Source organism: Manacus candei, unplaced genomic scaffold, assembly GCF_025592945.1.
Source record: "Manacus candei isolate 608988 ecotype Guabito, Panama unplaced genomic scaffold, ASM2559294v1 h1tg000046l, whole genome shotgun sequence".
Taxonomy (NCBI): domain Eukaryota; kingdom Metazoa; phylum Chordata; class Aves; order Passeriformes; family Pipridae; genus Manacus; species Manacus candei.
Genome location: NW_026138094.1, coordinates 2,177,810 through 2,199,587, shown reverse-complemented (window position 1 = coordinate 2,199,587; position 21,778 = coordinate 2,177,810). Strand labels below are relative to the sequence as shown.

The 21,778-nt window shown below is 39.6% G+C and overlaps 1 protein-coding gene across 1 annotated transcript in view; it reads right to left on the bottom strand.

Moving 5' to 3' along the window:
- MYO1E (myosin IE) overlaps window positions 1-21,247 on the bottom strand; it is a 191,205-nt gene extending 169,958 nt beyond the window's left edge. The window contains exon 1 of the mRNA XM_051796391.1: window positions 21,145-21,247. The gene's annotated coding sequence lies outside the window, so the exon portion shown is untranslated. The remainder of the gene's footprint in view (window positions 1-21,144) is intronic.
- Window positions 21,248-21,778: the final 531 nt, after the last annotated feature.

Here is a 21,778-nt window from a genome sequence, read left to right as displayed (position 1 = left end):
GTAGACTCCCCACAAGTAAATCTTTTTAGATCTCAAACACTGAAAAGTGTGTTGTGGAAACTCATAATTAAGTACCTTTAATAAAGATATTCACAAATACTAAGGAAAAAAGTACTACAGAATAACCATATGCTTTAAATTGCAACATCCTTTTGTTTGAATCAACAAAACAACATCAGGGATAATGAAAAAGACACAGGCTCTGCTCCCATCTTTGTGTGCCTGTTGACCAGGCAAAGCACCTCACAGCTCCCAGGTTTCAAATCCAGCCTGCATCCATCTATTCAAATCCAGCCTGCATCTATCCCAAGCAGAATTAAAATAAGACAATGCTTCCAAGTTGCTGCTCATCCATGGATGATGGAGTCCCACCAGGAGGTGTGCTTTGAGAGCCCCGAGGGGAGGTGAAGGCAGGCTGTGCTGTGCAGATACACTGGTGTGCACTCTCCTGAGTGCAGAGCTGCTGTGCTGCAGTTCATTGGAAACCAGAACACACAACTTCACACACAGTCTCTTAACCTGTTTTCCACTGCAAGTGCTTCTTTCCTGAAGGACCACTGGATGAGCACCACAGAAGCCACCAGGCATCCCAAGTGATTCAAGAGTTGACTGGTATTGAACTCTGCATCTCAGCACCTACTACAGCGGGACTTTCTTTCTCACAGACACTGCTGTAGAGCTGGGTTACTGATAACTTTTAATCTATTTTAATCTACTTTTTTAAAAATCTCAAGTGCCTGCAGTAAAAAATGAAAGGAATCTGTTGCAGAACTACTTCTTACTATGGAAAATTAAAACTGATGTGTTTTATAGCCATGGAACAATTTTCAGAAAAGGATTCTTTCTCGGTACTTAAATATTTAACAGACTGTAGCTCCACTCTGCAGCAGTTGCTTAGTAAGCTGCAATTTTCTGGTAATTGAGAAGCTAAAGGTATGGCTTAAATTTATGGATTTTTCAGTATTACACACAAGTTTGCTTGCATTTTCCTTTTCAAGATAGAGAAAGGAATTGTGTTTAGAATGACTCTTTTGTGTTTTGGGTTTTTTAATTCCATTTTTTAAAAATACACATGATTCATATCAAGTGTGCTAAAAACACAGCTCAAGACTATACCAGCAGTATCAGTGACAGGCTCCAAGTCACGGAGTTTAAGGCCATAAAGGTCATCCAGCCATGCAGCTTTACCTTCTGTGTGTCACAGTCCATTAACACTTTTGTTACTGGGGTTTTTCTCCTCTTTTCCCCAGTGGAACTCCATCCCTGATATTCTAAGGTTGAAATTTTGGGGGTTTTTTTCAGGTTAGAAATGCATTTCATTTTTGCAATTGCTTGTTGTAAACCAATTTTTCTATCTGCTTAAAAGAGTTATGTTCTTCTAGTTACTGAAAGTCAAAGAATTTTTGGTGTCTGGCTTTCTTAATATTTTTTAAAAAATGCTGCCTAGGTACACTACTCACAGCACAAAATAATAAAGATACTGTTCTTGTTTGGATCATTTCAGGGGTAGGTAACACTAATCAAGTCCAAGTCTCCTTGCAGTAAGATCTGTCAGGGCACAGCACCTCTGAGTTCACACCCAGCCCAAATGATATCTGGATTGTCAGCCTATTTACTCTGTGTCTATCAACAGTCACTACAGTAAACACTCCTCCCCCACTGCTTTGGGCAGAAGAACATACAAGAAATAATCTCCTTCAAGAACAAATTGAGCTCATTAAGACATAATGATGACTCTAATTAATTTCTTCTTTCTGCCTCAAAACCCCACACCACACTTTTCCAGATAAGGATCCCCGTACAGTAACCAGAAATATGTCCACAGCTAAAACAGTCACAGGATTAGTTTTTGGGAAACTCAGCAAGGAACGAGAAATGGATTCAAATCAAGACTAGTTTATTACTGCAGAAGGCAAAGACCAAACTTTTGGTATTTCTGCCTTCCTGATATCCCTTGTGAGAGAGAGAGAGAGAGTGGAGAAAAAACCATCAGAGCTCCCTTCCTTGTAATGAACCACCTGTTTTTGATCAGCAGAGTAAGATTTCATCTGCTGTAGGGGTGAACGTGGAAAAAACAGAACAATGAAATTTGACAAAATAGATCTCACGGTTCAAGAGGTAAAAAATCATAGAACAAATCAACAAAAGGATGCACCTACAATGCAACTGCTACTCACAACAGCAAACTGTCTTTTTTTTTTCATTTGGGTAATACTGGAAGCGGTTGGAACTGAGTGCAGGATGCACTCATGAGAATAATATATTTGTAAACAAAAGATTTTTATTTCATTACAGAGCTGTTAGACCTGGAACACTGGACAGATTCCAATCCGTGTAATTACATTCCATCTACCTAAATTCTCTCTGCAGCTTTAATTGGAAATGATGTTTTTCTTCATTTCCTCTCCTGCATTATGGTTCCATCACAGAAGTGTCTGCACTTGAATGAAATGGCTTTTTATGGTCAGCATAAAGGACAACTTGGGATGCAAGGACAGAAAAAAGTTGTCACAAATGTAAAAGTGACAGAAAACTTTCCTTATAGGGACCCTTTAAACTCTTCTCTGATAAAGAAAAACAGGAAAAATATGCTTCTCTCTGTATGTCTCAAACCAGTTAATATTCCTCCTCCATTTTCTAAATAAATCATCAAGTATCTCCAAAAATCTTGTTGAGTGCTAAGGCAGCTACTGTAGCCACCCATACTAGTACTGAGGAATTCACATTTACTTTGTTCTTAATGATCTCTATATTGTGTGTGATCACTAATTGTTTTAAAGTTGCAAACTGCATAAAAAAACTAACTAATCTCATTCTTAATAAGAAATGTACTTGCCAAAGATTTATATTTAGCTAAAACTAGTAATAAAATAATCTTACATTGAATTAACTAAGTACCTTTCCCTTCTCACTGCCTTTAACCTGAAGGAGGTGGCCAAAGCACTGGTTTAATCAGAAGTTACACAGGGAGAGTGCAGAGTGCTGTCACTCACCAGCAATACAGATTTTCAGCAACTTTCTTTCACTAGCTGAAAACAAAGAATGGGAAAGTGAGGTGTTCTCCATTTCCTGGTGAGAGGTTGCAGGAGAATATTCAGATATGCACTCCCTGAGGTCCCAGAGTCCCTGTAAGACTAAAGCTCAGAAGGACAGATTGCCAGAGGAGTTGCTGTAACATAACACATATCTCTGAATACTTTACAGTGATGCCAGTTATGAACAATCCACTCATTTATTACAAAGCTGCCCACAAAAAGCAACAGATTTTCCACAAGTCATAAAGCTGAATGTTTTAACTGTCTCATGTTTCTGATATATCTGTGCATGTGCAGATATATAAAATGATATATGAATATATAAAAACCATCATTGAATAGTCATAAGCCAAGGATATATGTAACTGAAATGCTGAGCATAAGCATAGGGGGTTTAAAACTTGTCTGATTTAACCTCCATGCTACCTTGTAATTAGAAAGCAAAAAGATTGAATCTTTCCTCACTCATCATACTCTTCATAAAACAGTATGATACAGTTTCTTCCTTTAGGTATGTTAAAGAGCTGATTTGTGAGCAAGGTCTGGCATTTCATCTTGCAAGGGCACTTAAATCTTGCATGATTCTCACTGAGACTGTACAGACAACATAAGCACAAGGACTTTTCTGTTTACAGATGGAAAGAACTTGATCTGACTACAGGCTGCTACAAAATCTGCCACTGGTTACACTAATCAGTGGAAGAAAGAAAAAGACCTTTAAAAAACAATATAGAATGAAACAGAAAAAATAAAAAACATTACACTTTAGCTTCACATTGATTTGTTGCCTTATAAAACAAAAAAAATCAAATGCAAGAGGTTCAGCAATTGCAGAAGTTCAATAATAACTTAAACAAATATTAAACACATAAAAATCTCAACATTTTCTTGACTTATTTATGACCATATATATTTTGATATATCCTCAATTCTCTGTAAACATGTCAGAATAAAAAGACTAAAAATGAAACTATAAATAACATTGTTTAATATGGCTCAGCACCACAGGATGGTAATGCCTCACAGACATGAATGCATTCATATTCAAAACATCCCTAAAATGTTCTCACACCTCATAATCACATCACTGCACTGCTGGGAATTTTGCCATATCATCAAAACACCATTAAAGGCAACCAACCTGTGAATGATTCCTTACTCAAAATGCCTGCCATCAGCCATTACCACAAAGGGGGCAGAAGCAAGGTACATGATCCTTCTTTTTTCCCCAGAATTTATGAAGATGAAGCTGACCTTAATCAAGAGGATTAACACTTCCCTTTGAATTGGTGGGGAAAGGCAACAAACATGCCACGAGGTTCTCTTCGGTGGTTTTGGCCAGAAAGAATGTGATTAGGGCACAGGAACCCAAGGAACAAATTTGTAGGCAGTTAATGCAGAGGGGAAAGAAAAGCCCAAGGATATCCAGGATGCAGTGAAAGCAGGAAGCAGCAGGGCACAGATGTCCTAATCTAACAGGACTGATGAGCCAGATGGCAACTGTAAATAGGGTATCAAAGAACTTCTGAGAGAAAATAAAATTCCATTGCAGCTGGGAGCAAGTTTACAGAGAAGCAGCATGAAGAGCAAAGGGCCAGTGCAAGGTAATGCCCTTTGTTGCAGTGAGCTCTTCACACCCCAACCCAGCTTGGTTCCATTTACAGCCTCCCCCAAAACTTGGACTCCTTGGCATTCCTCCCATGTACGGGGTGGCCTCCTACTCACCCTGCTAAATTTAAAAAGCTGATAAAGAATAAATAACACAAAGCACCAGAAGATATATGCTACATTTTAAAATGACACTGAGTGGTATAAATATCAGACTTAAATTATGCAGCATGGTGAACAAACCCAGATCAGTGTTGACTTCATTAGTAACAATATTAACCCAGGGCTACTTTAGACATGGGCACTGCAAGTGCATTAGGAGCCTCCATGTCTGCTGTCACAGTGATCTGCTCAGAATGACTGCATTTCACAAAATATAAAAGAGGAGAGTACTAATCCTAGGGTGGAATCCCATAGCAGAAGAGAGAACACTGATATGAGGGAGTTCCTTTGCTTTCAGATACCAGGTGGCCACTACAGTCTTTAAAGGATGCCAGAAGTCAGTGATATTATGGAGACCTCCAAATAATTCTGAATTATGTTAAGTCTTGTAACTGTCATGTAACCATAGCACCAGTCCTTTCACTCAAAGTCTCTGCTCCTCAAAGGGAGCTGAAGATTCACCTCACCTTAATTTTCATATTTTCCTGTCTTACCTTTAATCTGTCACTATCTAAAGAGCAGTCTAACAATCCAATCCTATGTTTATAACCCAGCTTCATCAGAATAAGCAGCTGAAGTTCAACTAGAAATTGCAAGTTATGTAATCTGTACTTACTATTTCTGCCCTTAATCAGAAGTATTGTTCTGAGATTACTAAAACTAGGCAGGATTATAACATCCAAGAGAGTTAACTCTGATTTCAGATGTCTGAGCCCACACCTGGAAGATGTCCTGGCTCTCAGCTGTGTGTCTGTCAGCCTTGCAGCCCGGGCTCAGAGGCAGCAGATGCAGGGTGGGAAGGGCTCTCTGTGGGGTCTGTGGCACTCAGTGCTGAACCAGTGCAAACTTTCCACCTGCTCTATCAATGAGACTGTAACAACTTTTTAAACAGTTCCACCTCTACACACCCCGAAAGAAGTTCAAAAAGCTCAATAAGCACTAACCATGATTTTAAAAACCCCATATGGCACTCCAGCAGGACACAGACCTCTAAAACCTGTTCTCCAGCGCTGCCAGTGGCTTGGATGGAAAACCACTAATACTGGAACACAACTCCTGGAGTGCTGGAAACACAGAGGAGCTGCAGCAATCCAGCCAAAACCACTGGCAAGTGTTGTGTTCCAGTGTTAGTTTGCTCAGACACTCTTTGATAGGTGCAGTCACAGCCAGCTGGGTGCTCCCATGATGCAAATACCTGAAGTCAGTAAGAACACAACACACTGGAGTTGCCCTTACCAGGGCTTTGAAGGCATTGCTTCCTGATGTGCCACTAAGCCAAATAAGTGAGCTGACACTGAATCCATGCTGCCCCTGGTTCAGGAACTCTTATGGATGCAAAGATTATTTTAAGGAAATGGATGGGTTAATTCACACTATCAATGCTTGGAACATTTGAGTCACAGAGCTCTCTTTGATCTTGCATTCTGTTTGCTATTGAAAAAGCAACATCTCACCCTATGCAAGATAAAAACGAAACAGAATTTGACATCGTGTTAGGAAGGATTCAATTCACTAGTAAAAATTGGTATCAGAACTGCAAGCCACGATCTACAAAGCTGCAAATGGAGAAATTCACTTTAAAGGTTCTTTATTTGCAACAGATTTCAAGCTGCCAAGCTCTTCAAGACAATGTCCTCCTTACTAGAAACTAAACTGGAGTTATGGATCCAAGGTTATCGTGCTTTTAATGACCTGAACTCACCAAATATTAAACATTACACAAAGGAACACAAGCCACTGCTATAACACATAACCAGACTATTCCACTTTGATCAGCATGGAGTCCCACACAATTATGAAGGAGTTTAAACTTGTTTACCAGATTACATTAATGTAATACACAACTTTGCAGCCACATTGTCCCTGAAACACTGTAGTGTCCCATTTGTGTCCCCCCAGAATTAATTTATCAATTCTCAAAGGCTGTATTTAGAAGATAGAAGGATAATTAAAGTTGCTGCTTACGTGGCCTCTCAAGTCTGTGTGTCATCTTTTCTCTCTGTGCTGGAGATCAAACCAGAGCCTCTCCCTTGGTGACCAGGCCACAGAAGGGCCAATTCCTGCCCCGCACAGGACAGTGGCAGAAGGACAGCATGAACCTCTGAGCCATGGTGGTGGTGGTTGGCTCCTGATTTCAAACCCTCACTGCTGCCTCTGAGGCTGTGAAAGGCAGAGAGGACTTTGTGTTTATCTCTAACAGCCTCCCTTTAAATAATTTTACTTCAAACACTGCAAATTTGTTCTGGTGTTTAATGTAATGCAATGGCATTCGGATATCTCATTTTAATAAATAAAAGCATACATGTGTTTAGAGACATTCTAATTCTGAATTTACAGTTCCCTGATTGTTGAATAATTATGTGTCATTAATAAGACAAATAAACTACTTTGATCCTGATTTGATTTAAACCATGTAAATTGAAGTTCCTCTCATGTGAAGAGCATCTCTATGCCATCAATCTCTGAGTAACACTCTTGATGGCCTCAGACTAATCAACACAACCAAGTCACTAGGAAGTAAAAATCTTCAAAACTAAGTGTATAATTACAGTAAGACTGGATTTTTGCTGGTGAGTTCGGGAACTGAGCTTGCAAGAATTAACCCAATATTCTTACAGATAAATTCTTTCGTGGCCTTGAATGAAGTGGAAGGTTATCACTTGTCCTAATCAGAATTTTTCCCAGATTGTGCACTACTAAACCCAGAAAAATGGTTCAAGCTTTTTTGTTAATGCTGTATTACAAAATCTGTGCTTGCTAATTCTCATCTGAAAAGGCAGTTCTGCTGAGGCAGCAGAAGCCCTGGGGTAAGAACATACAGGTGTCCTGTTCCAGCTTGATTCCACGTTCAGGAGTCAAATACTGAGGGAAGAATTCTACTTTGAGATTAGAAAAAACAACCAGCCCTTGCCCCTGCAGTACTCTGTCCTCCTAACTTGTTGCTTTCAGGACACCAGGTATCCCCACATCCCACACACGGTGTCTAAAGTCAGGCATAAAACTCTCACAACCACGTGTTTGAGAGCTGCTTTCACAAATGCCCACACATTTTTACTTAAATTCCCTCTTCAATTATGAGAAGTTGACAGAATGACAAAACCATGTCCTATCTTTTAAAAGGTATCCTGAAATTGTTTACAAATTGTACTGATTTGGAAGGGATTTTTTTCCATATTCTACAAATTTTTAGTGAGAGAATCAAATCAGTGGGTCTTCAAATCCAAAGGACAACACTAACATGAACCAGGAGGCAACAAGAAGATTTCCCTCTGTAATGAGTGTGGCCAACCAAAGCTGCAGATAGTGCCTGAACCTCCAGAGTTCAGTGATGGAAACCATTGAAAAGGATCTACTCATAAATTGAAAATGTATCCACGAAATATGTGGGTGTGTTCACACTTTTTTAATGATTTAGTAAGAATTTTATACACTAGAAAGGCCATAAGTTCACAAAATGCTTGGCAATTTCCAACTTTGTTCCTAAATGAGTTCAAATTTAGCAATTACTACTACATAAAAGGTATTCTAGGTCTTTTTATACTTACACATGTTTAGTTTGTATCTACAGCATTATCATGCAATGAGTGATAATACTTCAAAGAGCATTTATTTACCACCTCCAAATTCATAAAGCTAGGTCAGATTATTCTTTCTGGATTAAAGTTGAGATCCTTTTTCACCATCACAGAATGAGTACATTTGTCTACCATTTAATACACAATTTGACTCTGTCCCAGCTGAAGCCAGGACTGACTCCCATAATGTTTCAAAATGCCAGCAGGGAAGACATATTCCTCACTATTAATCTGGAAAGCAAGTACCTAATCTGAATTTCTGCCAGATAATTCTAAAATTGGCTGTTTGTGAACAGCAGACAATTCTTAATTGACTCCCACTACTACATGAAGTTGAATTCTTCACTATTTGTGGATTTCTAAATAGGTCTGCATTACAGCCTCAAAAACAAGAAGTGTGATCAGAACTCTGATATCAGCTCCTTAAAGAGCAGAACAAGCTACTTAATATTCCAGTGCTCCTGCAGTTTGATCTAATACTCAGTGAACTCTAGGAATTACAAAATATTAATTATGGACGTATTTTGCTTCATTATTTATGCTTCATCCAAAAGGCAATGTTTAAGAAACAAACCCCTCACGTTTAATTCTCTGTCAACTTTTTGCTAATTATCACAGCAGGGGGGATGCACATTTAAACCAACTCAGCTGACTCCTACTGTTTGCAGCCTCTCAAACATGTGTTCTGCCTGTGAGCTGTACTTAAAGCAGGTATAAAGGCCACATTTGCATGAACTCAGACTTCTAACACCAAAATATTTTATTAATTTGAATTTCAATGACACACTCTCTCTTATCTGGATTTAGCTTCATGAGAAAGGAAGTCTGCAATTCCTCTCCCTGGAGGAATCTTTCTTACATCCTTCCCTGCCAAAGCAATCCGAGTATCCTGTTCTGTATGGAAAGGGTGAGCCCACAGACACACCTCAGGGAGACACCTGTTGGTCACCAGCACTGCAGGTGCTCAGAGCTGCACCAGAAGGGTGACCTTCTGCAGGGACAGCTCAGTACAGAGGGCTGGCCCACCAAGCTGCTTGGGCTTGTCCCTTGGAGGAGTCTCTCTCCCTCCTGTTTCTGTGGGATGCTGTGGAGAGCAGCTTCACAACACAGACAAGAAAGCATCCTCAGTCTTTTCCTGGTTTTACATATTTCTCCATCCATAAACTGCTTACACCTGAGGACAAGGACTGTGCACTGAGGGAACCATCCATCAAGTGAATGCAGCTATTGATTTAGACCCCAAGGGTGTTAAATCTGACTGGAAATAGAGACAGGTATTCTTATAGACACCAATGACAGGGATATAATGCTTTTCCTAGCAATTGTATTGAAGCTATTTATACCAAACTTTCCCCCCATCTATTTTGAGAGCCAAAGTAATGGGCCACAATTTTAGAGATGCAAGGGCACACACACTACAGCATAATTCATCCCATAGTATAACTCCTTTCTTTAGGGAACAAGAAAGCATCAAAAGCAGTGAACCAGCAATATGCCAGAAAGATGAGCAGCATCACATCATTTTAGCACAACTGCAAGACTTCTTAACTAGTTGCTAATTCACAGCCAAAACATTAATGGTTTTGTTCCCCCACTGTTGTAAAATGTAATAAAACAGGATTTTGTTTCTTTTCTTCCATCTTGTAAATATTCTTTCTATTTTTGGAATCAAAAAATTGATCTAATGATAATTTTGCAAAAAAGTCTGTTTCATTCACAGCTATCTGAAAAGACAAATAAGGAGCAAAGGTTTAATCTTTTTTCCCTTTGGTCAAGTTAAGAAAACCATTGCTATAACTTTGAAAAGTGCAGTAACTGCTTTAGGTTAAACTGCTTGCAAATGGTTGTCAGAGACCTGTCCAAATAATGCACTTGGTTACTTAAGTATAATGTTTGACAGCAATAACTACATATAAAACAGAGACAATTAGTTGCACAAGTGGCTCTCCTGCCTCTGCACCCTTTCCAAGGAAGGGGCAGAGAGAATTCTTGTCTAATGCTTTCAAGTAATTTACCAGCTACAACAGGCTATGTCAGAGCCCAGGACAAAGTTCAGCAAGCAGCAGAGTTAAACAAACAGAAAACCCCACACCACTTTTTTCCAGAGAGCATCCAGCTGTGAAGACAGAGATGAAGATAAAAACAAATTCCTTCTGGACAATTAAGCACAAAGAACCCCCTTGACACACTCAGCACTGCTGACTGGCAGATTTACAGATCATCAGTGGTTTGCAGCTATTCCCACTGAAGACCATGAACTCCCTCTTTGGTGATGTTGGTGCACACAGGAGCAGCATTTACAAATTTCTCCTGAAAACCTCGGGCAATTCCATTAGCTGTTCAAGAAACATACCCTGGAGCTTTAAACTTTACCCTTTGACACATTTGTACGTCCACATGTATATGTGAACATATATATTTATGCATGCATGTATATATATAGATTCTATATATAACACATATAAAATAAGGTACACACAAACACACACTAGACATTATCCTTTTCTGTTTGCATTTAAATAAAATTTTTCTGATGCTTGTATCCAAGCCTCTGACTGTAAGTATTCATGTCATGAGAGGAACTTCAGCCTTGCAGAGGTATATTAATATTGATAAGCCCCTCAAGCTGCAGTTTTTGTAAGCAACCACCACAAACAAGCACACACAGAACATTTTATCTTCTGCTACAGATGTGCATTAAGGGAACACAAGAAGAGTCAAAAGCAGCATTTTCTTTTCCTACCACGTGTCTTTTCCTATCAGTGTCTCCCAATATTTTGGAAATTTATACTAACCCCAGGAAGCACCAAATAATCTTCATCTGCCCTAGTTAATCATTTGCAGCTTTGCAAACATCAGCACCATGACTAGCAGCATTATTATAACTGTGTATAGAGAAAAAATGATTACAGTGCATTTATTCTAATTCAGTCCTTTTGTTTATATTCAAATCTTTCCATTTGAGCACAAGACAGCCACTTTCTCAGTCTTGTGCCTGGCTAAGGTGCATCAAACAACCAAGCAAACAAGGTATCTGAGTGAAAACCACCTTCTCTCCTAATATACACACAGACAAAATGTTACACATTTTTGCCCTATTCTTCCTAGTAGAATATTCCTAATAATATGCTATGTGCACACAAAATCAGGTAAATTTCCCTTCTGGAGTTACAGCTGTTCAGTGTTGCCCTGTGCATCTCTTGTGTTTGGTTTGGAGACAAACTGAACTCTGTCCTGCCTGGCTTGGAAAGCAATGGAAGGTAGAAGCACATGCTGGGGTTTGCTCTGCATGGTTGCCACAGAGACAAGATTCACAACAGCATTTAGTGACTGTAAAAAGTGCCTATTGCTGCTGAAGCATAGGACAAGATCCACACCTCCACATGTTTCTGTTGTCACAACAGCTACTACCTAGAAATGATGCTGCAGGTGGGAGGGCTTTGCTGCACTCTCCTAGTTCAGTCACAGGAGTTCCACTGTGGTTTAAAACTATCCAGTGTTTGAGCATGGAACTTATGGAAACAAGGATTTGAGCCCCAACAGCCTCACCATCAGTAGACCACATAAGCCATGCCACAAGATCTTAGTCTCTCTTGGTGAGATGTTAAGAACTGTGCTGCTGGCTCAGGATTACATGGGACAAACACTCCCTTTGGAGGGCAGGGCTCTGTGCTCTCAGGTCTGAAAAGGGGAAAACCAAAGGAAATTGCTACCTCACAAATAAAGTCTGGTATCAAATGGTGGCTCTCACTCCAGGGTTACCCTCGTGAAATTGGGATGTCTCAGTCCCCTACTCATGCCATCTGTGCCTGCTCCATCCTGAGCCTTGGAGAAGGCCTGTCCCTGCTTTATTTCCTTCTCAGTCTGAGCAGGAACAGGAGGAAAAGCTCTGGAGACAATTTCCTTCACTTATAAGACATGAGCACCCTACATGATTTAGCAACACTTTCACTTATGATATCATTCACTCTTCCTAGGGATTTTCACTGAGTAAAATCAGCTTTCAAACATTCTATAGATATTTGCTGTAAAAAGCTCCCAGTTACCCAAATTTATTCCTCTTCTCTGCTGTTACTGTGGATGCACAATCCTAAAGCACAGACCCACAGTGTATGTTCTATTTCATCCTCTGCAGAACATGGTTATAGGGGTTATATAAACATGGTTATATGTGGTTAAATACAGCTACATAAATACATTATAATCACTCATTATAGATCAACAGACAGTACTGCACAGTGGAAAAACATATTTAACTATCACAGGGGGTGCATACTTATTTTACACTTGAATAATTACTACCATTTAAACCATGAATAACAAAGAAAAGTTGCTAAGTGAAAGCTGGAAAACAAATTTTACAGCTCAGTGGGAAACATAATAGCATTTTAGGCAAATGGAAGAGGATCATCATGTCTTGTAGCCAAGAAAAAAATTAAGGAAACACTACACTGGTAACAACGTCTGTGTAATTGCCATGGTCTGATGCATCTAAAAGTGATACCATGTCCAAGCTGGTAAAAAAAAAAAAAAGAAAACCTGAAAAAGTAGCAGAAGTGTTTCATTGCCAAAGTGGTGATGATTCCATCAGCATCATCACTCAAAGCCTCGTTTATCGTCAGCTAGGAACAAAGTAAGTCAAAGAAAGCAGAGAGCTATGAGATATTTATTAAGGCTGCATCATAACAGTGACAGAAGCTTTAAACTAAAGTAAGCTTTAAATTTTTTTCTAGCTATATTAATAATTGTTTCAGGCTATTTCTTTGTTTGGAATGAACAGCCAACAAAGGAAGTTGTAGACATTGGCAAAGTGAACTGGGGAACAAAGAGTCTTGTTTGTTTATCAAGAGAAAACATAAATCAGCTTCAATTACTATCAAAATGGAATTAGCAATAAAAAATGCATACTTGCAAGAGCACGGTTATGTTAATTATTAATCCAATAAACACTATCTGATCACTACTTTAGAAAAGCTAAAGCTCCCTCAGATCCTCTTAGAGCCGGAGCAGGTTGGACAGGGCTCATTTAAGTAGCTGAGCTGACAGATCTGACAGGGTGCAAGTATCTGGGAGAGACAGAAGTGAGGAAAGACTGCAGTCAAAAGTGACTTTATGAACAAGTTATGAATTAAATGAAACAGAGAAAATAGAGTATTTTAACCATTTTATGGTAAAATTTTACCAGGACAAAAAAAGGGCACTGATTTTTAATGGTGCTTTCTGCTGCACTGACATCCATGGACAGAGTGGTCATTAAAAAGAAAACCCTAATTGTTTAGGACCAGGTAACACTGATATGGGGAATCAGATCTCTCTACCAGGGTGGCCAGTGTCTGTCTGGAAGGTAGTGGGAGCCTCTGCCCTTGCAGTGTCCTCCACATCTGGATTGTGAGAGACCCCCCAGACCATTGTTCTGCTCCAATCTCCCAGCCCAGCTGGCCCATGGCCCACACAACCACTCGAGCACGTGCATTTTAGCTTGTGTGCTGTAGGTGCTTTGATCTTAACTACATATGACCATTTTCACACCCACAGGAACAGTTTCTATAGACTATATCTATAGACTACATACAAATATCTCACCTCCATTCCATTTGCCCTCTTTTGCAGCAGGAAATCTCTAGGACACTCCACCCAGGGCAATAATTTAAGCACCAAATTGGACTGGACACAGCAGGAGCTGGCAGGGGAGTCAAGAACCAACCAAAACTCCACCTGGAAAGATCCTGAAGCCATGGGTCAAATTCCTGACTGTGAAGGTGGCTGAGAGTGCTGCCAATCAGCCAGGTGCAAACTGCTCCATGAGCTCCTCTACACAGACCAACAGCCAGGGAATTCCTCCATCCCCTGGATAACCAGTTAATGACTTCCATGCCCTGAGTAAACCTCCAGGAACAGTCCTGACAACCAGGTGCACTGTTAGAACTGCAGAACAAACTTGTTGTCTCCAGTCCCTCCTGATTTCTGTCAGAGCTCTGGTGGTGTCAAACTGTCTGAAGCCTCAGAGAGGTCATTCAGTACATTCTGCTTTGAAAAACTGCTGTGAGAAGTAACCAACATTTTAAGCTACATCATAACATGACAAGATACACATGTTTGCTTTATTGTGATTATTATATACTGATTCTTTACTATAGTCCAAAATAAACAGTTTTAGAGAAATAATTAGTGTTCCATTGGAATAAATACAAGTCACTAATGCAAAGGAGATTATTTTGCTTTTGCTCAGATCAAATCAGCATATTAAATTTAATTTTTAACAGAAAGAGGCTAACATCAGTGAGGGTGATATTTCACAAAAGAAAGTCTTTCTCCCAAATAGAATAAGAGAGGAAAAGTAATGCCATGAAGAAAAGAAGTTATAGGTTCTCAAAAGATCAAGAGTCCATACATTGTATCTAGAGAGCACAATCTGGTTCTTTTCAATGCTTTTTATTTCTCCAAACTGAGAAAGGAAAAAAAAAAGTCATCTTTGCATTTAATGGCATAGGTATGTACTACAACACGCCACCCAAACTCACTGGATCACTGATGATAAAATCATGCAAAACTCAATTTTTCCTCTCTAATAGGGCAAACACATAGTCTGGATATATTTCAATTCCTGACCAATAAAACTGAAGCTATTTACCCACCCACCTGCTTTTCCCCAAGGGTTGCAGGCTAACACATAAGATATTGAATAGAAATGTTTGCAAACACACTCAAATAGATTCAAACCACTGAAAATATAACTGTCCTTCCTTCAGGCTCTCAGGTATTGTTAGAAGGCAAAATGGTGCTGACTGCAAAGGAAGGGCCTGACATTGATCTCCTTTATCCACCAGAACTATAAACTCCTTGACAGGAACAGAATTACTGTGATTTATTTTAATATACAGAAGAAAAAAAACAGTCCCTACAAGTTCCTGAGTGTACACAGAGTGCAAAGTACATCCATAGTAGCTGGATGCAAAGGATATTACCCTCAAGGGGTCCTTGATAACATTTAGGCACAGACTAAGCCTTAAATTTGCATTTCATTGTGTGTATTGGATGATATTACCAGCAGAATATAGCCTAATTGCAGTATACTGCATTTTAATTAAAGATATACAAATGCAAACTTTAAATGAAATTAATAATTATGGAGTAATTACTATTCTACAGCAATATTTACTATTCTATTTTACTTGTTATCTGAGAAGTACTAAAAATGAAAAGCTATGAAGCCTTGCAGGGTAGAAATACCACAACTGCATTTTTAACTAATTAAGAGTTCTCATTCCTTAACTCACTCAAATAAATTCAAACACTGTTTTTATAGCTTAATAAACAATGTATTTTTTTTAATTAAGAGGGTTTAATACCAATTTATTATTCAGATTCCAAGTTCATTTGCAACATATTCAATCTTAAATGAAGGACCTCCACAGAGTGCAGGACCATCATGGGAATATTTCCATGGCATCATCAACAAAGGACAGTCACCAGTGAGCAGAGGCCACATCCCAAACTGGAATGTATTGAGTTCTCTGCAGCTTTTATCACTAAGAAAAAGTGGAATTCAGATCAGATATATATTGAAAGGGATATTTCTTGAAATAAAGAAAGCAGAAAATGACTCAGTTTAAGTACAAGGAAGAAGCATGTGTTCTGCACCAACTCTGCAGTCTGTGCCAACTCTGTGGAGAGATCCCTTCCCGAGTGAGAAAGCACACCTGCTTGTATTTTCAGTATTTTCAAGAGGATGTAGCACTCTAAATTAAATAGGAAGATGCTGTGTAATCAGTCAATGAACACGTAAGACTAATTATTACAGAGGATACACGTGAAGGGGATAATTATCAATGTCAGTGATTCCCAGCACAGCTAAACCACTTGTTTATTCAAAGTTTTTTAAATGGTATGCTAAGTACTGGATATTTAAAAAGAAACCACTGCTTTGTTTATATTGTCCCTGGATTCCAGTGAGGAAACTTTGTGTGTGAAGACAAAATGTGGCCTTTACTGCACATACTGACAGCAACAAAATCCCATGATGATGAAACAGATGGTTCCCTCTTGCACCTCTGGACTTTCTCAATGTTTTTAGTGAACAGTTAATGAATTTTGTTCACACTTGAGGAAGAAAATATGTGGCAAAAGAAAAAGTGAAAAAATCAGCATGCACTTTTAAGCTTTCCTGTCTTTCCTCTAATTCACTTAAAAGCCAGGAGCAGGTCAGCCAGGCCAGCAGTGCAGCAGACACTGGCACAGAGCTGACAGCTTCTGATCCTGCTGTGGGAGTTAGAGCAATAGTTTTGTCATCAGGAAGTTCTCTTTGCTTTTTCATTTGCATTAATCCTCTTCTATGCTTGATTTAGTGCTCCAGTGACACTTATACTTTGTCCCCTCCCTTGTGTTTGATGCTGTTGTTGGATCTACAGTCCATCCTCAACAGTTCACAGTTTTGTCTTGGTAAAGGGCCTGAAGATGGTCCTGCCTTTGTGCTGCTCCTCTCCCTGCTCCCAGTCACTCTGGGGAAGGCATTTGCATCAGACCCTGTTCTGCTTTCTGATGTTTAAAGCAGCCCACACCTACTCCCTACAGCAATCTGCTTACAGGCTTTTCAAAAATGAACTTACTGAGTATATTCTTATAAGCCTAATTTGCATACAATTTGTACTACACTTAATTTCTCTCCCATTCTTATCTCCCGTTTCCCTGGATAATTGAGAGATGACTAAGTAGTTCTATTGACAAGTGTATTAAATGTTTTGGACTCTTGCTATAAATAGGGTTCTTTTCCACTGTGAAAACAAAAAGGCTGAAATGCCTTTTGTAAGGCTTTTGGTTTGATGAGTAGCACTTTTCTTGAACGTGAAACTCCACACTTTGAAACAAAGCCTGGCCAAGCAGATTTAGCACAGAATTGTCCAAAGCTGTCTTCCTTCCCAACCTCAGTGCCAGGAGCAACTGGGCTCTCTAGTTGTGCAGGTCTCCATTAGGAGAAAATGCTCAGTGGATCCACATTGCCTAATATCCCCAATTCTTCACCATTAGACTTAATATATACTAAAATATCCGAAATGCTCTGGCATCTATTATAAAACTTCTTCCTCCTTTGTCTGCTTCCATATGTCTTGTAAATTCTGTTTCCTCTGCTAAGGCAGATCCAGTTAGAAAGTGCTTTAATCCCAAGATCAAAATTCAACCCTTGACTTATAAATGCTTTTTTTTTTTTCTTTTTTTCTTTTGGCATTAATTCAGTTAATACATAACTGCAGAGACATTAAGCATGATCTGCCAGGAATATATCACTGCATTCAACATTATTTTAGATATATTTGTATCTAAAACAGAAGAGAATTCATGTCTGGTGAATTATCAGTTTACTAAGCCTAGATCTGATATAGTATGAAATCTTTTTATAATCAAAATAATCATCCTGTATATCAAATCCACTTTCCAAAATTATTTTTGAAATAAAGTAGTTAGAGATGTCTTCCAAGATAAAGGGCCTTGAGTGAAAAAGTCAGTAAGTATAATCACAGAATGACAGAGCAGGTCAGGCTGGAAGGGACCGCAGTGGGTCACCTGGTCCAACCTCCCTGCCCAGGCAGGGTCACCCCAGAGCACATGGCACAGATTGTGTCCAGATTGTTCTGGAGTATCTCCAGCGAGGGAGGCCCCACACCCTCTCTGGGCAGCTGTTCCAGTGCTCAGCCATTGCACAGTAAAGAAATTCTGCCTCATGTTCGGGTGGAATTTCCTGGGCATCAGTTCCTGCTCATTCCTCTTGTCCCATTCCTGGGCCCTCCCTGAGCAGATCCTCTGCCCCCTCCCTGCAGGCACTGACAGACATGGATGGGGTCCCCTCTCAGTGTCTCTTCTCAAGGTTGAACAGCCCCAGCTCCCTCAGCCTTTCCTCATAAGAGAGATGCTCCAGTTCCTTCATCATCTTTGCTGTGCTCACTGGACCTGCTCCAGGATCTACATATCCCTCCTGTCCTGAGGAGCCCAGAACTGGACACAGCACTCCAGGTGTTCCTCACTAGGGCTGAGCAGAGGGGCAGGATCACCTCTCTCAACCTGCTGCCACTGCTCCTCCTATTGCACTCTGGGACACCATTTGCCTTCTGGGCCCCCAGGGCAGCAGGGGTTCACCAGGACCCCCAGGTCCTTCTCCACAGAGCTGCTCTCCAGCAGGTCACCTGTGCTGGTGCCTGGGGTTATTCCTCCCCAGGTGAAGGACCCTGCACTTGCCTTTGTTGAACTTCAGACAGTTCCTCTCTGCCCATCTCCAGCCTGCCAAGGTCCTTCTGAAGAGCTGCACAGTGTGTGAGGGGCATTGGAACCCGCTGGAGAGAACTCATCCCCTCACAGCAGGTCAGCTGCTGATGCTTTGGAATGTTACCCATAAGTACATTACTTTCTGATTACATATCCAAAACACCAGTTCAGGGATGACATGAACATAAGTCTTTAGTGAATTGTATGGGAGATTAATCGTTGTATTAAGTAGCACAGACAGTAATCCCTGCTAAGTAAGAATTCTATCACAAGCAAAAAAGGGAGTAGACTCTAATATTCGGAACATGATTAACCATCACCCTGTAAATCAGCATATACTAGTCCCCCAGCTCCTTATATAATCCTCCATCTTCCCCTTTCAGCTGATTTTCTGCTACACTTACAAGCACAGAAAAGATCTCACCATTTCATTTAGGTTTTCACACAGCCTTTAGAGCTGTGGAGCTTCCATAGGTGTAGCTGTGATCAGCACACGCCATTAGAATTATCAGAATTGCATTAGGCAGTTCACAAAAAAGGAACTTATAGGTTCAGAAAAAAGGCCAAGACATACAGTATGTGATGTGTTGTGTTACTGCCTTGATGCCCTGAAGGTCACAGCAAGAGCACACAGCTCTGCTGGTGTGGGAGGGGATGGTTATATTGTTGCAAAATTTAATTTTGCGAGACTTTGGGTCACTTCTGAACTCCAGTACATTTTATAGTTAGCTATATTTTAATTACATTACTTTAACTTTGGAGCAAATAAACTCTCTTGTTATACTCTAATCAGGTCATCCATAAAAGAGCCAAAAGCAAGACCTTGCTGAAAACCAGAAGCATCTGAAAGGGCACAAATAGCATAAAAACATCTTATACAGAGCGGAATATTAGATTAGCATTTTATTTTGGAAATGGGCACTGTAACGTGAAAAAAGGACTTTGTTTTTCCTACTTGTCATTTCTAATTGCATCAACCTGCAAAGATTTCATTGTATCATGAGACACTGAGATACATTACGGTTCTAGTTTCAATTACAGCCTCCTCACAGTCTTCCACTCTCCTGAAAGCTGGACAAACCCTCCCCAACTACGATCCCCAGCTAACAGATAAGTCACAAAAAATCTGGTGTTTGGATTTCACACCTTTCCTGATAATCCACTAAATATTATGGCTATAGTTTACAAAGAAGCATATCATTATTCAACAGGGAAATGTGTTGTCCTGTGGATATATGGAACATTCCAAATAGCAAGGATTAGCTTGCTGGTGTGAGCTAAGGCACGATGCCTCAGATATTATACTCCACAGCATACACACAGGATGTCTTGTCAAGGAAAGAAGGAACTTATGCTCCTTTTACAATTTATGCCAAGTTATCATTAAAGAGTGAAAGAGAAATAATTAGGTGCTCATACAGCCCTAAAAGTTTCTATATACTTTAGGGCACAAAGTTGCATGAGGGTCATAGCTGCCATCTGTCATTAACTGAGGGTCTCTGGATACATGCAAAGGAGGGAAGTGAAACTCAAATTCAATGGGTGTGATTCACTGGCAAGTCTGCAGTCCAGGTTGTTTGTTCCTGTTACTGTTGCCTTTACTAAAGTTGTAAAGCATCTGAGGTTATAAAACAGAAATATGAAGTTGAAGTTACTATTAAACCAATGTTGATGAACTGACTTTTAGAAAGTTAAATCATAACACCTAGTCTTAAGTAAAGTGTACTTGAGAGAGCAAATGGGTAAAGGTTTTGTCTGTGCTGGTTATTTTAAGCAAGAATAGCACGAAGATATATAGAAAATCTCCCTATCTTCAGGAAGCAAGTTGGATATCAAAAGACAGTACTCACTCTAACTAAAAATAATGTTGGTCCATCCAAGAGTCCTAAAAAAGCTACTTCTGAGTTATTGCTCATCTCACAGCATAATGAGCCACACAGAACCAGAGTATGGGACAGATGTAACGACCAAACCTCTTCCTACCCTTTATGCAGAGTCAACACCACCATGTTTCCACAGTTCAGATTAATCAGGCATTTCTTGTTTAATCCAAAACCAAAGCTTGCCCTTACACTCACACTTGTAACTCTTCATAATGCACATTCTGGGTTACACACTTCTACTGAAAGTTCTGATCCTATTTTGAAAACGAAACCCATGCAAATTAAAGTGCAAGCAAATTCTTCAAGTTCAGTGGCAATCCACTACCACTGATGCTCTTGGTCATACTGACCAGCACCCAGAGCACACAACACCCAGCTCACAACCTGATAATCAAGGGCAACACTATCAATCAGAATAAATTTGTCATACCCATTTCAATTTCATTAAGAAGTTGAACTGATGAGACTATTGTGACAGCAAATGAGAACAGCAACAGTTATATGCCAGGAGAACAGGCATAAGAACAATCTTACACCTGCAGCTGCAGGGTATTAAATACATCTTCCCAAATTACAGAGAGTGTGGTGATGGTGGAAACAAAACAGAAAAAAAGGCCTTACACCTACCTCTGTCTTTGCTGGGTCATGGATTCTCATGCTGCCAGTGAGCTGGGCCATGTCACTGCATCCTGAGAAGAGAAGAGATCGTGTTCTCCTGAGCCCAGGTGATCTGCAACAACACATACAACAGTTCAAGATTAGATTTGTATGTGCAAAACTTCAAACTGCTGAGGTGTTCTTTGTATGGAGCATCCAGCTTTGGACATAAAGGTATTTTAGTCAGTGCCTCTTTAAATTTACATGTTTTTAAAGTAAAAACAACTGGTTTTGTCAATTATACCACACCACATGTTTGTTGGTTTTGTTTTTTAAATCTGTGTAATATTGGAATAATTGTATTCTGAAATAACTGGTGGTTTCTGGAGCATTCAAACAGCTTTTTCTGCAGTTTAATTACATTAACATTTTCAAAGAAAACTTAATAATACAGGTTGGATGTTTTTCAGTATCAAAAGGAATCAATTCTCTGTTTAAATACAAATGACTAGTGTACCTGTATATAATTTACACAGCTATAAGTTAATAAATATTATACTTAGTGTGACTTTGGTTATTTATGGGCAGTAAGTGTTCCCAGGAAAGGTATTTCGAGACTGGGAATCCACATAAGCACCACAAAGAATGAATAATGCATTTGAAA